Below are 17,072 nucleotides of genomic sequence, written 5' to 3'. Positions count from 1 at the left end.
TAGATTAGAAGCACCCCACAACAAGATCCTTCATGTGGGTGCATCCAGCTACACGGGGACAGCATCTCTAGATGCAGTTGGGGCCATCTAAGGATCTAATGATGGTCCTGGTTGCAGGCACAGCGCAGGGCAGCCCAGGACTCAAGCTGTTTATGGACAAAGGTGACAAAATCTCTTGTTCTCTGATGTAAAGTGGGATGCATAATGCCAATAGTCACTTCATGGTAAATACAGCTGGGTTATCACCATATTGATCCCTAGGTAGGTACAGATACATATATATGTATCTTCTTTATTTCAATGCCTTTGCCATAGGGTGCTGAGGGTAACTGCTCTACATAACCCCAGTTACACCCTTCTCTGTTCTCTGAAGACAGAGATATTATCTGCGCCCCTGTCTTTCTTTGTACTCTGTGGAATATATTCAACAGAGTATGTTTAAGTATGTTCTCCCTTGCTTGTTGTTTTCTTCTTTAGCCTTGTGTCTTACAAAACACAAAAGAATCACAAAGAAACTTTTTTTCTTTTTTCATTTATTTTTCTTGAAAAAAAAAATAAAGCCAAAAGTCATTAAATATGTCGGTCTTCTCTAGGTCATCTGTACCTCTCCTGTTCCTCATTAGGTAATGGGTTTATGCCCGCTGCTGTCTTCACTGTATTTATAGCACCTTTCTCCTTGTTTCCTAACACTCCTCAGTGGTTGTAATTCATTTAGCACAGCAACCTTTCTGCCCTACATGCTTATTTTATTCCTTGATCTCATCCTCAGTAATGTGACCTCATTCTCTTTTTTTAAATTATTCTTCTGGGACTCTTCTATCCTTATCCTACCCTCTGGCTATCTGCAGAGGGTAGAGGTGGCTCTTCCACCATGGGCTTTGTAGCCTGGCTGAAGTGCTTACCACCAATGAATGCAGTTCCTTCTTTCCAGTCATGCCAAACAAACCTTCCAGGATGTGGAAACTTCCTCAAATGGGGACAACACAAGTCTTTATCAGTAACATAGCAACTACATCACCCACGGGTAGGGCTCTTCTCCAAATTTAGGCCATACCAGGGATATGACAGATGAAAACCTCTTATCCACATCCCATGTATCTGACATGCTGTGACATCAATGAGTGGGAAACTGTGGGCTCATTCTTTCCCATTCTCCATTTCTACTAGAACCTACAGGGAAGAGAAGGGGCACTACAGAAACATCTCAGCCCCCTGTTAATGAGGGCAAGTCATGGCAATCTGCCCTCTGTTTCAAAGTCTGTTGGACCCCTTAGAGTCAGTTAGAGCCTTATTTAGTCTTATTCCTCAGCAGAGATGAGCATTTGCATTTGCAGAGCCACTGTGGCAAGTTTTAAAAGTTTAAAAGGAAACCGTCTGTTCTCCCCACTTCCTGCTGAACACAGGAACTGGCACCTCCCAAAACCACCTCTAGAAGGTCTGCAGTGAATTAATGAGGCCCTGGTAAAATTAAAGCTCCTTTGGCAAAAACATCTGATAGAAAAAGCAAAAGCAATTGCGTGGTAAGGATAACCTGAACAGAAGCACAGAGAGTGTTTAGTCTGTCCCACCAGTCCCTGACAAAAAGGAGTTCATGCACATTTGAAGATGAAGATAACACATGAAGACAACAAGTGGTGGTCAGAGCCTTACCTGTTCCTTCCATGACACAAGCACTGGACCCGCTGCAAGAAAATCCCTATGTTCTTCCGTACCACAATGGGCAGAAATATCTGTGGAATGATGGGGGAGTCCAGTCCCAGTTCCTGTCACCCTGCCCAAAACAAATCAGACAAAGAGTTGATGGCGACTCCTGTCCAGGTAGGACACCAAGAAAAGCTAATCACCACCCAAATACAGGTAGGACATCAATGACTTTCTGTGTCCAGGTAAAAATAAGAGTAAATCTGCTAAAACCTGACTTGATGTCACCAGGAAGCTTTTCTTATTGGTATCAGATTCCAGATAATTTACAGCATTCTTGCAATTGCATTGATACAGACTGTCTCCTCTGGCTGAGCATTTTTTTGTGTGCATTACCTAAATCCCAGAATGTGCCTCCCCAGGATCTTTCCTCTCTGGGATTACAAGAACTTAGCATTATGAAACTGTAGAAATGGAAAGCTATTGTGATTTTGGAACAAGCAGGCCAGAGTGTTTCATTCCAGTGTACCTGGAAGCCAGCATAGAATCATAGAACTACTTGAGTTGAAAGAAACCCATAAAGGCCATCTATTCCAACTCCCCTGCAATGAACAGGGACACATACAGCTCCATCAGGTGCTCAGAGCCCCTCCAGCCTAACCTGGAGTGTCTCTAGGGACGGGGCATCCACCACTTCTCTGGGCAAACTGTTCCACTGTTTCACTACCTTTACTGTAAAAAACTTTCTTTCTGATATCCAGTCTAAATCAAAACAGCTATGGAAAGGAACATTTCCTTCATTAAAGGCCATAAACAGGGCTGAAAGCAGAAGTCAAGAAGCCTCACAGTTGACTCTTCCAAACTTCCTAGATAAAAATCTGATTTTTAATTATTATGAAGTTCCCTTTTTAGCACTCATTTACCCATACGTCAGGTGCACAAAAACATTGGTTATAATATCACAGAAGCATTCTCCTGCTGACACGTCTCTAAATGATCCCAAACTTAATCACAGAACAGCGTGGGTTGGAAGGGACCTTAAAGATCACCTCACTCCAACACTTGCTGTGGGCAGGGCTGCCACCCACTAGATCAAACTGCCCAGGGTTCCATCCAGTCTTTTATCCTTGAGAGGATTTTTTTGTTTAAACCTTAGTAATTTAAATTTATGTAGATTACAAGGAGTTTCCCAAAGCCATCCTGGAACTACCTGCAGTCAGCCTAGGCAGCAGGTGAGTGAGGCTGCTTTGTTTTCCAGGCCTGTCTCACTCCCTGTGACCCCAGCTGAACCAGCAGGACACAGCAGCTTCATATCAGGCTGTGTGAATGCAAACTAAATGCAGTAAGCAGCCCTAATTAATGTTCTTCATGTTTAGTTGAGTCACCAAAGATACACATCAATCTAAATAGTCAATTTCATCGTTGCGTGGGGACCATAGGGCTCAGTTTGTTCCCAAATGTGTCCTGGATAGAGCCCAAGATATCTAATACTGTGGAGAAAACACATATTGAGTGTCAAATTAAAGCAACAGCAGCTCTGCTACAAATGGCAACTTCCTTCTGGAGGAGTCAAAGATGCCTGAATGTGCTGCTGCTTTTAAATGTACTTTCAGAGTATTAATAGAACTGATTTGTTTAGAATAGTTCCTCTCACTCCAGTTCCTGCTTTAACTCATACCCAACTGCTAAGCAGACTGTGGCTGTTCTTTTGCTAATGCACTCCCTCACAAATCACAGCCGTGCACAGGTCCCCTCTCAGTATTTTCAATTTAATGGTTGACAAATGTGTCTGTTTTGCTGACTGCTTAATGAATCTTAAAGACTTTCCAGGCGTGCAATGGGATGCTGCTTATTAGAGCTGCTTATACATTGTTGCATTTGCTTACAGGCTGGGGCAAATATAACATGTGCATCAGTATATTAGGTTAAAAAAATAGAAACTGCAGTGGGAGTAGTCCCATTTGCACTTGACAAGAGTCAGAAACCAGCACATCAAACTGACAAGATGTATACGTAAACAACTGCTTCACTTGCGTAGTTATAGGGCAGCTATTGCTCTCTGGCTTCACATTGTGAGCCTCCTCTAGAAACATCAAGGCTCCAGCCCTGCCAACTTCAGATCTGCTTAATTTCATGCACCTGGGGTTTATTAATGGCTATACATAGAGACTTCCTGTTTGGGTGGCCATGCAAAGGAAATATATCTCTTTGTGGATTTGTACACACATTTTGGGGTTGGATATATTTATTATTTAATTACTTTTAGGGGAACAACACCAACAGCTGCCACCAGCAGATAAACATGGATATTATCACCTGCCTTTCCACCTGCTCTTAGCCACTGGTGGGAAGTGTGGTTTGAGGGACAAAGGAGAATGCAGTAGGGGAGCCCAGGGTAAGGATGTTCAGCGTATGAGAGCAGCTGGAGGAGATGAGGGACAGTCAGGGATGGAGGCATGGGTGGGAGCTGAAGGGCTGTAAAAATATAACAAAATTTTGTCTATGGCTTGAGCTGGTTTTCACTGGCAAATCTATTGCCATCTCTCTCTCCATTTCTTCACAAAGGGATGTGTGGGGTGCTGGGATTTGTATGAGCTGTGGGTACGTGGCTGTGCAAAGCGCTTTCAGCAACAAAGAGCCAGATGCAGTGAGATGTACCAGTCAGATGGGGTTTGGGGAAATAAAGCACCCCAAAATAGATGGTCACTGGAATAGAAACAAAAAGAGAAATTGTACATTGACCCTGAGCTCATCTGACCAAGAAAAGGAATAAATCCCTCATTTTTCCAGCATAAAAACCTATGCCATTTTCTAGAGACTCAGAGGCCTTAGATCTCACTGCTTTGTCTTTTCTACTGCTAGTAGGGCATTCAGCCTTAAGAAAACCATTAAGAATATGTTTTCCCAGGGTATCCCAGGCTTTTTACTATTCAATAGCAGGGGGAAAAAATGAATTAATATTATCCTGTTGATTTCACAAACTGAGAGAGGACTGAAGGATTTTCCCCTTTTAGAAGTCTTATTTTGCAAGTCTCAACTGTACTAATATTAGCCACGTTTGCTGCAGAATGACCCCTTTAGAGTTTAGCATGGGTTTGAAATACACGAGCATGCCAGATGAAAACAGTCAGTCTGAAATTAGTGCATCAAGAGAGAAAAGCGCTAATCTGAGGATCTGACCCAATCTTCTTGGGCTGGCCACCGTGTGTGCATGCTCTCTGCTTTACTCGCAGTGCCCTTGATTTCTCAAGCTGTTTTGAAAGACAAAAAGAAAGTTGGTAATCATACACCAACAGATGGTTCCTGGTTAGCTGCTCTTTATTTAGAGGGAAGCAACTGCGATTCATCAGCTTTTTTTTTTTTTAATATAGCTACATGATGATGAACTTCCAACTCCAAATCTATTTCTAAGAAATACTGAGCAGCAAAAGATCTATTAATAACAAATGTTGGGCTGACTGGAGATTTATGTTTTCAACGCACATATTCTATTGTTCATAATGTTCCTAAAGTTTTCCAGTTAATGCCATATTACATATATTGCTTTCATGCCTGTAACTAGAAATTAGGTATTTCTTACTTTTCTTTAACTTCACCTTAATTGGAAATTGTTAGCAAGTGAGCTATTCTGTGTTTATTTTGATCCTAACCATTTTAGGGGTAAACATTATTTTTGTAACACCTACCCCCATGCGTGTCAAAGTGAAGCTGCATCAGCAAACAGTCTCTTGAATGACAATGTACCACACTCCACATACACTTAAAGTTAAGAATGTCCCCTAGTAACCTAAGTAGTTACTAACCTAACTTGATGGTGGTTTGAACTGAAAATTTAACCCACTGCCTTGAAGATGGGAGAATGTCTCTCTATAGTAAATTATGTTTTACAGTGCAGCTTACGCCTAAGGATGCATTTTCCTTTTGATCTTTTTGTATTGATACCTTTCTTGCACAGCTTAAACCAACAAGAAGAGCAGTTTTCCCAAGATATTCTAATTAGAGCTAAACTTTAAAAAAAGCAACAAGATGCTTTTCTGGGGCTTCTGTTTCATGTTTCATATTTGTACCTTAGCAGACATCAGCACAGGCCAGCACCAGAATTTGTGAGTGTAAATAAGTGCACAGATGGAGCAGTGTCCAAGTTTTTTTTTAAGAGATGTGGAGGATGCTTTCACTGATATATGTATTTTTCCAACAGCACAAATTGCTCTGAATTGAACTCAGAACTACTCATTTTTTCATGTACTGAAGTGGGTTGAAATAAAAAGAAAGGTTGTTTGACTTTTTAAAAATTTATCTTAAAGAAAGCATTTGAGACTTGTGAAATAGGGGACTATCTCTATAATTAGTTACCTTAAAGAATTTAATACAGTTGTCATGATTTGTTTTAAAGATTACCTCTGATATTTGTGAGGAATAATACCAAAGAGCTCTAACAGCCAAATGCATTTCTTTTGTTCTAAAAAATCCCCATCCAAGCCTCCTCCAATTTATTTTTTTTATATATTTGGGCTAGGTTACTCTCTTACATACATGTGAAATTCAGGTTTACCTTAAAACCAGTGCCTAGCTGGAAGGACTGGGCCTCAATTCAATACTATTTCCAGGTCTCTGCACTGTGCAAGTTTAAAATTGGAAATTCTTCACTTTTTTCCCAGGTTATTACCATTACAAAATATCTCCCTCAAAGTTCTTACAAGGGAAAACAAAAGGAAGAATATATCTTTTGCAGGTTTTTCATGGATGTACCACATTCCTGGCCTTCTCACCAAAACAGGAGTCTACCAATTTCCTCTGAGGAACACTGTTGCCAGTATGTGCCACTCACTGCTTTGCAAACTGTTGCTTTCTTCATTTTCCTTTTGTAAAAAGCTCTCTTTATTCTTTTTATTTTTCTTCTGTAAGTCAGCAGACAGCTGGGCATTTCTTCTGGTATTGTATTCCCAGTTCACCAGTCAGGATGCAAGCATGCCCAAGCGCTGCTGAAATGCACCAGCATGATGCCATGTGTTAAGATGCCACAAGGAGACACAATGACAGGTCCCTTAGACACATTTATCCAAAAGCCTGAACCAGTGATTCCAAAGATGCTTTCTGGGGACATCCTCCCTGCAGGGAAGCTCAAGGTAGGCCCTTTGGCCAGGAGCAAAGTCCATCCCTACATCCCTGCCATGAAGCGAGGCCCATCCTCAGCTGAGATGCACTGCACTGGGGGCACCTCCATCTCCTGCCCTGGCTCTTTGGGTGCCCAGCTGCTGCTGTGCTCCTCCTCCTCTCCTCTTTGGCACTGACCTGAAACCCCCACAGGTCACACAGTGGGCAATGAGATTAGGAGTGGGATTTGTAAAGACGATGCCTTTTTAGACAGCTTAACAAGCCAGATGCTCAACTGAGGATCAGGCCATCTGCTCAAGCCCTACCTGTACCCAACAGGTTATTGTCAGCAGTGCAGTTAGGAGGGGGAGATGATCATAAAACCCAAATCCACATACCCTTCTATGCAGAAGGACCTCTTGACACAGAGCACGTGGAAGAAAAAAAAAAGGGAGATGATGCTCATGACTGATATAGCAAAAGGGAGAAGATCCCAGCTGCTCACACGCTGAAGGAATTCTTTCAGCACATATAAAGGAGCCCAAGTGTCAGTAAAAAGCAAGATTATAATAACTTTGAAACACTGCTGGAGTAGTGTGAACTGAGCCTCCCCTATAAATGAGAGTCAGGGCTGATCTCCAAAGCCAGCTGTTCTTTAGTGCAGTGATCTGTCTCCATGCTCACTGATAAGCAGTCTGTGCCCCGTGACTTATAATAAAAGGGAATGATGGTCCCTGAACAAACCCAGAGAAGAAGTATTGATTTGCAAATAGTTTAAAAGAATATTCAAGGGTCATGAGTTGACCCTTTTTCAGCACTGACATTTTATATCAGGGAGGATCCTATTGAGATGGGAATTCATATCCTAGACATTGTTTTGTCTTGTTTCATAAATAAGTTGAATAGCTTAATTGATTGACACCCGCTGCACTTTCCCAGCTTCTTCAAGCTCAAAAGTACACTGCTGTTTTCTGCCATAAATAATATGAACTTTCAATCAGCTGCCAGACACAAAAAGGAACTGAAAATTCTTCATACAATAGCTGCAATCTGGCACATGAGGCCCTGCAAATTTAAAAAGGAGAGCAATATTTGATATCACCAGGTATTCATTTTCTTGTAGCAGCAATAGCATTTTTCAAACCAAATGACCTAAGGCCTAAACAAGAAATACCCAGGAGCCCCTGCAGTGAAGAAGGCCATTTTGTTTCAGCATTTGTGTGTTCCCAGAGTGGTTGGGGAACTGATTTGCAATTCTGTGAATACAACACAGGAATGGACATACAGATCACCAAAGCCAGTCACCAGAGGTGCTGGTGCTGCCTCTATCCCCTCTGCCCTCCTCGTCTCTGCTCCCACTCCATCTCAAGCAATGATATTTATCCTCAGAATCCATCCTCATTTCTCTCCAGATTTCAGTCCTGCAGTAGTGATAAACTTCTGAATTTCCAGTCCATGCTAATACATGGCAAAATGAGATCAACATGTTCTCATGGCAGGTTTATTCTTTTAATTACATATATCTTTTTCTCCCTGAGTATTTATCCTCCATGATAGATTTACTGTTCATTTCCTCTCCTCAGCCTTTGTTTCACAAAGGGAAATAAAAAAGCTTTAACTTTGACTTTTTTAAAGGCAATTGAATGATCACATCAGCAATCCTGGTGACTTTTGCCAAGCTCTTAGGTAAGCAAAAAGCTTAACTTTTTAAAAACTTGGTACAAAAGTGAGTTTGAAAGTGTCAAAGATTTCCTGTTAAGGGAGAAAGACATGGATGTAAGAGCTTACCTTCAACTGCCCAACTTGGATGAAGTTGGCTTCTAACCTTCCTGTGCTTTAATTTCCTCAACTGTAAAACAGAAAGGACAGCACAGACCTCAAAGGGTAGTAATTAAGTTTTCTGAAGTGCTTCAAGATCTTCAAATGAAAGATTCAGTTCTAAATGCAAAATTATTTAGTCTGTCGTTCTTTCCTTGCTACTTCTTAAGGACTGCAAACTATGGAGAGGTGGCACAGAGCCAGATTAAAGCCAGGGGAATTCCTCCCTATTGATTACAATGGAAACCTTTTGTGCAAGGAGTTTCAGATTGAGTGACTGTCATCAGTGGCTAAGACAGAGCAATAAAAACTGGGAGAGAAGGAATACCGGTGGAAACTATTGCAAAGCCAAATGCTAATGTTAGTATTTTTCTTCTTTGGAAGCAGCAGCAAAGATTTAAGCCTGTTTTTCCTGCTTTCAGATGAAATGTCTCCAAGGACGACCACCATACGCATCCTCATCTGTAATTAATAAATGTTTGGAAGGACACTTTCCCACTCAACATATGAAATTATAGATGATCCCTTAATTCCCTAGACGTTTGCAAGCCTTCTCTTGTCAGAATTGAATTTACTACAGCTGATTACCCTGAGAATGCACTGACCTTCTTAGCTCCTGCTGTGGTCTTTATTTTTTTCCATGGCAGATAATATGGGGACCAGAAACCAGGGACTTGGTAGTAGGGGTTATTTGATACTAATGAGACAAAGCGTATTGTTGATGTTAACTGTTATTACCACTAAAAAAAAGTACACGGCTACAGACAGATGGACTTCACTTTGTTACACCAGGAGGGAGCGAATTAATGTTGACAGTAGCAGCATCTATTTAAAATCTGGATCACATCTGGTGCCTCTCCAAGGCAGACCATAACTGATCAATCAGAATTATGGCTTTTCAGTCTCCAGACGAGTTAGAAGAAATTCATTATCTGTTTTGAAGCCTGCTTCTCTTTCATCTATTAAAAGTGAAATAAGATTCATTGTCACTGGATCCATTTAGCTACTGATAAGAAAAAAAAAAAAAAAAAGGACAGTAATTAAACTAATTAGCGGGCTCCACATCTGAAGACACGATTAATTCTTTGAAACACTGTGCATGTAGGTACTTGGCCTGCACCAGCCTTCAGCTTCTTAGCTGACAAAATAAATAGCTTAGGATTGTATTTGAGTATCTGATTATTTGGTGAAGTCTTGGGAACCCCCAAACGAATTTCTTCAGGCTCCATCAGAGGTTGGTATCTGCCTTTCAGTCACATTTAGTCCTTGCACTGAACATGGCACATGGGAGATATCATCTTGTGGACAGCAATGCCCCTGTGGTGCCTCCTGCATCATCCTATGCAGCCCCTCCTAGACCAGCAGTTCCAAATGATGAAAATTGACACTGAAATGCTGGAAATTCTATACATATGAGGGCTGTTGCATTAATACATTCAAAAAGATGAAGAGAGCCTTGGCTTATGAATGTCTAAAAGCACAACACAAAAAGATCTGGTCTGGACCACTTAAATTTCTTCACGTGATTTTTCTGATTACAGAGGGAGTTTTTTCTTATGATTACAACAGTCACATAATCATGAATTAGCCTCTGAAATTCTTGTTGTCGATTCCTTCTTTATAGTGTGCTTTCTTCGAGATCTGCAAGAGCATAGCTCAGAGATGCATTTAAAAAGCAGTGGAGTTTTATTTCTCTCATGCATAACATTTAATAGAAAATACTGAAAAAATAAGGTGTCATATAGTTACTAAACCTGGAGTTGGTAAAAGAATAAAATAGGATTTCAGGGACAGTGAAATTCAGAGTTCAGTTTCTAGACTATTACTTGTGAAGAACAGCTTAACATGCTTATCAACAATTGTGAAATACCTCTCAAAACTCAGTCAAAAGTCAGTTTGCTATTTTTTATCTACTTGTGCTAATGAAACCCAGAGAAGACATCTACATTCCTGCACGGAGTGGAAGCAGTGACCATAAGCTTTCAGCAGGGAATCAGGTGCGCAAAAATGACCTGCACTGTCATTTCCTGTCCAAATACGCATTAGTTTCTTCTGTAGCAGAGACAACTCAAAAGCAAATGCATGTAGATCATGTCCAAATGAGTAATGTGCAAAGGGAGTTTATAATAGCCCGCCACCCCAAACTGTTAAACTACCCTCGAAATCAGGTGGGGCAGATTCAAAACCACTTACCTATCATGTACATGAGAATGTTGTGGAAACTTTACTCTGAATGACATATCAGTGATCTCCATCCAGCAGTACTAACTTCTCTGAAATTGCTACAAATTGTGGATGACAATGTTCTAACCAAGAAGTAAAGATTAATGGTAACGAAGGTGGAGATTGGTTTGTATGATTCCCATACAAGTAAGTTAAAAACACAAACTGTTTCAAGACAGCAAGTCTCAAGAAGCTGTACTCTAGTACAAGCAAGCTATAAGGAAGGACTGAAGACTAAAAAGAAGTTGTTTGCATTAAGAACAAGAGTATCCCTGCCTATACTATCAGCCCATCAACAATATCAGGAGAGTCAAAAATAATGAAGAAATCAGAAGTGTTCATAACACATATTCATTCTTTGTCAGGGAGAAAACCACAGGTTGTATTCATATCACAAGGAAAGAAAGGATATTTTTTCTCTAGTCATAATCAACCAATGTAAAACAGTCACCACTGGATTAATGCTTTAATATCAGTACATCCAAATACTTTCCAGCAGGATTGTCAAAAGAGCAGGTTAGGAAGCTCTTCTAGAGGCTGATTTTAATAACTCAGAAAATAAATATTTGGGGGCTAGGAAGAAGTGACACAAAATTCAGTATTACGCTCCTTGAAAAAGCATTTCTTATCAAATTTTGAAGGATAGAGGAGGTCCATTGAAGATTGCAAGCTCTAATCTGTAAATTCGTGGTTGGCTTTGGTGATGCAGTAATAGTTTTTTATCAGTTTTGTGCTACAGTAGTAGGACAAAGCCTTGAAGCAGAGTGGTCCAGAGCAGCTGCAGAAACCCATATTTAATATGAGATACTCTTCTCCCCTCTACTTTTATGCACGCTTAGGTAATTAACCTCCAAAATGAAAAAATAAAGCATCTGTGAAAAAGTAGAAAAGAAGTAGCCAACCTCATCTAATCTTTACCCAAGTCAGGAACAGCCATGAAGTACGGGCGCTGTAAATCACTGAACTATCCTTTTCTTTTCCTCCTTTTTTTAAAATCTGTAATTTCTTTGCTGAAATAAAGGGTGTTGAATTCCTTGAGGTGAAGAGACAAATTCCCATTTTGCCCTAAACTTTCTGAAATACTCAGCACACACTTCCAATCTCCAAACCACCAGTCCTGCTTTAAAACTGTCCCTGTTGGGTTGGGTGGGGTTGAACTCACAGATCAGGACATGGGAATGTAGAGAGGTATCCAAATTCCTGCTGCAGTCGCTGGAAACACAGTCAACACCATCAGTGAAATCTGACCTCCCCACTTCTAAGATGCGTCTCTTGACTCTTTTTAAAAAGGAAGGAAAATGAGAGCATTCCCTCAAATGCTGCATGTGCTTTTCTAGCTCCAGACGGGAAATAGCATTGCATCTGAGCCAGGTTAGCAGGGGATATGGAGCATGACTGTTTTCCCCCAAAATCCACATTATAGCCATCTTTATCTTTCAGCATGGAACTAAGAAATGATCCGCAGGTTTGCTCAGTCTAAGCCTTAACCTTTGGCGGAAATTCCCCCACCTGACAAACAGAGTAGGAACCACACGTGCAGCTTGAGAAACAAAGGTATAAAAGTACATTTTCATCAGATCTTAGATGATCAAGATATGCTGCCAAGTGACTATTTATAGGTATTTGGCTGTCGCACATGCTTTGCAGTATTCCAGAATGTTCTAAAAACAGACCCCAAATGGAGGCAATACCCTGCAGCACCACCTCTGATAATAGAAATATTTTCCAGGCTGCCAATTTCACACCCAAACCAGTGCCCGTTAAATAAACACCACGAGGAGAAACAAGGTACTGGCCCTGGAGTTTCATCCACAATTAAAGAAAAGCTGCCAGTTTCTCAGCAATCAGCTATTTTTGTTGGAGGTCTGTCAAACACTTCTGGGTGATATATGTTTCTCAGCTGTTCTCATTTGGAACAAGGGTATAATGCAGGTGTACAGTAATTTTAAAAAGCAAGAGAACCTGAGATGTTGGCTGAATTAGGAGGAATCCCATGGTAGAACTCAGACTCAATATTATCTAGTTTGCACTCATAGTCTAAGCACATTTCCATCCCAGTTTGTCCTTGGGTTTTAGTACAAATTACTTACAGTTAGACAAGACAGGGAGATTTTTAAATGTGTTGACGGTCTTTTTGTTTTGCAAGCCATGCCCGTTGTCAGTTATGCCCCTCACAATCTTCAGATCTCCACTCCTGACATTTTTTCTTCAAAGCCTTTTATTTCACATTCCTTGGGTATTCCTCAGAACCCTGCCCAATCTTCCCCCTTGAACGTCATTCACTCACCTTCCCCACATGCCAAGCATTACACCACTTGTTGACTTACTTAACAACACAGCCTTGCAAGATCCCAAGATGCTTGTCATCACAATGTTTGGTAATGTAAATACTCTCTGTAAGAAAAATGAAAGTTTTTATAAATTATTTTTTCGATTCCCTTTTCTATTGTGCTCTTATGGACGTTTTTCCAAAATAAAATTATTAAAACTGAAAGTTTAGCACTTCTGTGACTTTCAAAAGAAGCTAGAAAGCTGAAATATATATTTAAAAAAAAAAAAAAAAAAAAAAAAAAAGAAGAAGAAAGAAAGAAGTACACTGAACTAGACAGAAAGTGCAAAAAGCCAGTCAAAATTGAGGATCTTGGCATGAGTCAAGGTTCCTCCAGCTGAATTGCAGTAAACTGAGAACTTTTATAAAGCTAGTCTGAAATCTTCAGCAGCCAAATCAGTCTAGCAAAGTAGAGCCCCCTCCCCATGGTCCTCCTTGCAGCACTATTTGCCATCAGCCAAAGACCCAAAAACGCTTCCTGCTCCATCCCAGCCCCTCTGGGAGGTTGTCTGCTTTTCCCAGCCAGCCAAGTCTACTTGCATTTCCACGCTGACTGCCCAGGGCCATCCCCTTTTAGCCCATGTGCCCACTTGGCATGCCCCCAGCCCTTTCCCCCTGCCTATTTTTCTGTTACTACTGTCTACACATATACAGATTGCAGCCTGATCACCACGTTGGCACTTCAAATGCTCAGCACCTGTTTTGAAGGTTAACAGATAGTGACAAGTATAATCACAGCTTCTGCTAAGTTTTAGCCTGCCAGCCAGTCAATTATTTTAGTATTTCTGGTAGTTTGTTTCTCCTCCCACACAGATACCCCATCACTCTGTAAGCCAGATCAGTAGGCAGTTGCAACACACTCCATTTTGGGAAGATGCCACCTTTTCTTTCTCTTTTCTTTCTTTCCTGGTGGTTGACAGCTTTCAATGCTGTCCTTCACCATGCCTAAGCACTACACCATGACACAGCTCCTAAGTTGATGCTCCTAGGCTTTGTCCACCTGTTGTTGGTAGGTACCAACTCATGAGGAGTGGTTACCCCTGAGGTTCCAGAGTCACTTTTCACTTCCATGTGAGGTGAAATCCATTTGGCTCCATGGCCAAAAGGATTAATAACCCACACAACTCATGGTTGCACGTTGTAGGCTTGGAGATTTGAGCTGAGGTTACTGAGGGCAGGAAAGGAAGAGATGAGCCATGATGCTAGCTCACATACCCTCATCTAAATGTACCTGTGACCAGAAAATTTGACAGAGGTCTTTGCTCCAGGCAACCTAGGCAAAAGTATTTGTGCAGAGAGGAAAATAGGGAAAAGGGCACTATTTTGCTTTCATTTTAGACCAGAAAGGAGAAACAAGGTCTTCTCCCTTCCTGAAAGATGTAAGCAGGACTATGGTTGTTCAAAGTCCATCTCTGTTACCAAACCTGATGACCCAAGCTAAGCAGCACTGACGTCAAATGACAGTCCTCTTTTCAGGATGCAATGCACTGCAATTGATTAAAGAGGGTAGAAAGCAAACGTCAAACCTGGTGGACACAAACTGGATGGGCAGAGACAAAAAATGCCAGGTTGTTGCTTCATGAAACAGTCAGCTTTTTAAAAGATACATCATTTTTCCCCTATTAAACTGCGGGGAAAAAAAAAAAGAAAAAAGAAAAAAAAAGCAGCTGGAAATGCTAAATTAAAGGGTCATCAAGTCTGGACATCCATTGCTCACTTCCCCTGCAGCAGGTATGTGTCCTAAGGTTGCACTACAGCCAATTGAAGGCACATTCCTGCAGATGAATGGTAGGGTTTGATGTGAGAGGGACAAGCCTGGAAGTGATGCCAAGATGAGGACAGAGAGAACAAGCCCAGATCCCACCTGCCTTTCCCATGGAGAGGGCTGGCAGAGACCGAGGAGAAGGTGAAGGTGGGACTCGCTCCTGGGCATCACAGAGTGCCTTTGTAGCACTGAAGGTACTGGTTTAGCAGAAGGCAGATCAACCCAACTGGTTTCATCTGTTACCTGGAGTGTAACATGGAGTGTGAAGGTACAAATACAGATGATAACAGCTCAGCCAGGGCAGCTCACACAGGTTCATCATCCACTTAGTGGGACAGAATCTCCTCCATTGCTCTAGAGCACTGGTACATAAAGGCTGCTCTGGATGCTAAGAAATGACTTACCAAAACAGTTTACAGAAGCAAAAATGTAGTTTAAAGGGTGCTTGCTCAGGCTACACACCAGCAGTGCTCTGTTTGGAGGCGAACAACCCTTCTGTGGAAGGAGACAGGGTGAGGTGAGGAGGTGAGTGCCAAGTTCTCATCAGCCCTTTCCAGCCACAACACTGCTGCTAAATTTAAATGAAATCATTTTCAGTCACACCAGGCAACCTGAATTTGATCCACAGCCCAGACTTATTTCTGTTCCCCTGGTGACCACACATCTCTCCAGAACATCCCATGACTTCAAGGTCTGCTGGGGACCCCAGCCATCACTGCATGGAAAAGGCCAGAAAAATGCATGGAAGTTGCTAATGGAGTGAATCCAACATTCCCAGGAAGAGCTGGGATTTGCATGCTGTCTAATTATTGCATAACACAAGACAATGTAATTCCTCCAGTACAAATAAGAGCTGAGTTAAAAACAAAGTTGTTCTCAAAGAGACCTAACTTTACAAACACCTTTTTTTTTTCCTGAAAGAACGCAAATGCTTTTCCCTTCTTGAGACAGGAGAGGAGGACATAGTTGCTCAGAGCTCCTGTGTCCTCAACTACATGACAGATTGAGAGCAATGAAGCAGCCCATTGACCAAGCTTGTACTGTTAAATTCAAACTAATGATGCCACAAGAGTTTTCCCAGTATCATATAATCAAATGAAACCAAAATTTCCATTCCAATTGCACTAATGCCATTGGAATGATGAGTTGGGAAGCACCAGGAAAGGTCATGCTGTAAAATAAGCACTTGGTGCTTAGTTTGCAGATGAGCTTGGGTTTCTACATGGCAGTGATTGGGTGTTATTATCCTTTTGATATACTTTTTTTTGTCATGTTTTAGAGGCAGAGCTTTTAGAAGCCTGAGAAACAATATTTTTGCATAGTGCCTGTAAAAAACACCAAAGTGCCTTTAAAAAATCAAAATACTCTGCAGTATATTGTTAATCTGATACAAAAAATATCCCAAAAGAGAACAAAGCCATTAGCAAAAAACCATAGGATATATCCTCAGAAAAAGGAAGCGACACAACACACCTATATTCCACAATGACATCCAAAAGTTTCCCATTTGTCAAAGCCAAAATATTGTCATGAGCACAGCATGTCTGAATGTAATCCAAGATGGGTGGGTGAGTGGGAAAATGCCAGAACCTTTCATTTTTTTCCTCAAAAACTTATGAAAGGAAATAGTAATTTCATTTACAACAGTTTTCTCTTTGGAAACATCTATTTTAAAAAAGGAAAAGGAGAAAACACCAACAGCCAATTCTAGCTACATACAATCTTGCCAAAGCAGTCTTTGTAATTATTACTCAAGAGAGATCTGGGCTGAGACTTGAGTTTCCTAGTGTTTATGTGACTAAATACATAACAACATGAAAGAATTTGTTGTTTTTGCCATGGTCAGTTGTGGCCTGGGCTGGAAGCTGTGGTCAAACTACCAGGGTCAGGCCCTGTAACTTTGTTTTTCCGTAAGTAATTCTCTGTAGACTGCATGTGGTCTCCAAACAAAGATATGGCTGATAGCACCCAGCGTCACTGAGCACAACCCACCCCAAAAGCTCCCAGACATGCCTCTTGTGCTGTTCATTCCCATTGATGATTCCACCACAGGATTCATCAGTTTCAGCTACTATGTAAAAAAAGATACAAAAGAGAGGAAATCTATTGACTTAACATGTTGATGCTGAATTACTCTTTGTGAACCAGCAAATAATATAAAGCAACTATATAAGGCACTTGACCAAAGCCTTTAACCCAGAA

The 17,072-nt window shown here is 41.1% G+C and overlaps 1 long non-coding RNA gene across 2 annotated transcripts in view; it reads right to left on the bottom strand.

The window, feature by feature from the left end:
• The window catches only part of LOC125692255 (uncharacterized), a 79,994-nt gene extending 66,689 nt beyond the window's left edge, over window positions 1–13,305 (bottom strand). For both annotated transcript variants that reach the window (XR_007376547.1, XR_007376546.1), the window contains exons 1-3: window positions 13,104–13,305; window positions 8,524–8,584; window positions 1,651–1,771 (exon numbers count right to left, since the gene is read on the bottom strand). This is a non-coding gene — a long non-coding RNA (uncharacterized LOC125692255). The remainder of the gene's footprint in view (window positions 1–1,650; window positions 1,772–8,523; window positions 8,585–13,103) is intronic.
• Window positions 13,306–17,072: the final 3,767 nt, after the last annotated feature.

The sequence above is a fragment of the Lagopus muta genome, chromosome 4, assembly GCF_023343835.1.
Source record: "Lagopus muta isolate bLagMut1 chromosome 4, bLagMut1 primary, whole genome shotgun sequence".
In the NCBI taxonomy this organism is placed as follows: domain Eukaryota; kingdom Metazoa; phylum Chordata; class Aves; order Galliformes; family Phasianidae; genus Lagopus; species Lagopus muta.
Note: the sequence above shows the minus strand (reverse complement) of the source record. Positions and strands in the feature narration are given on the sequence as shown.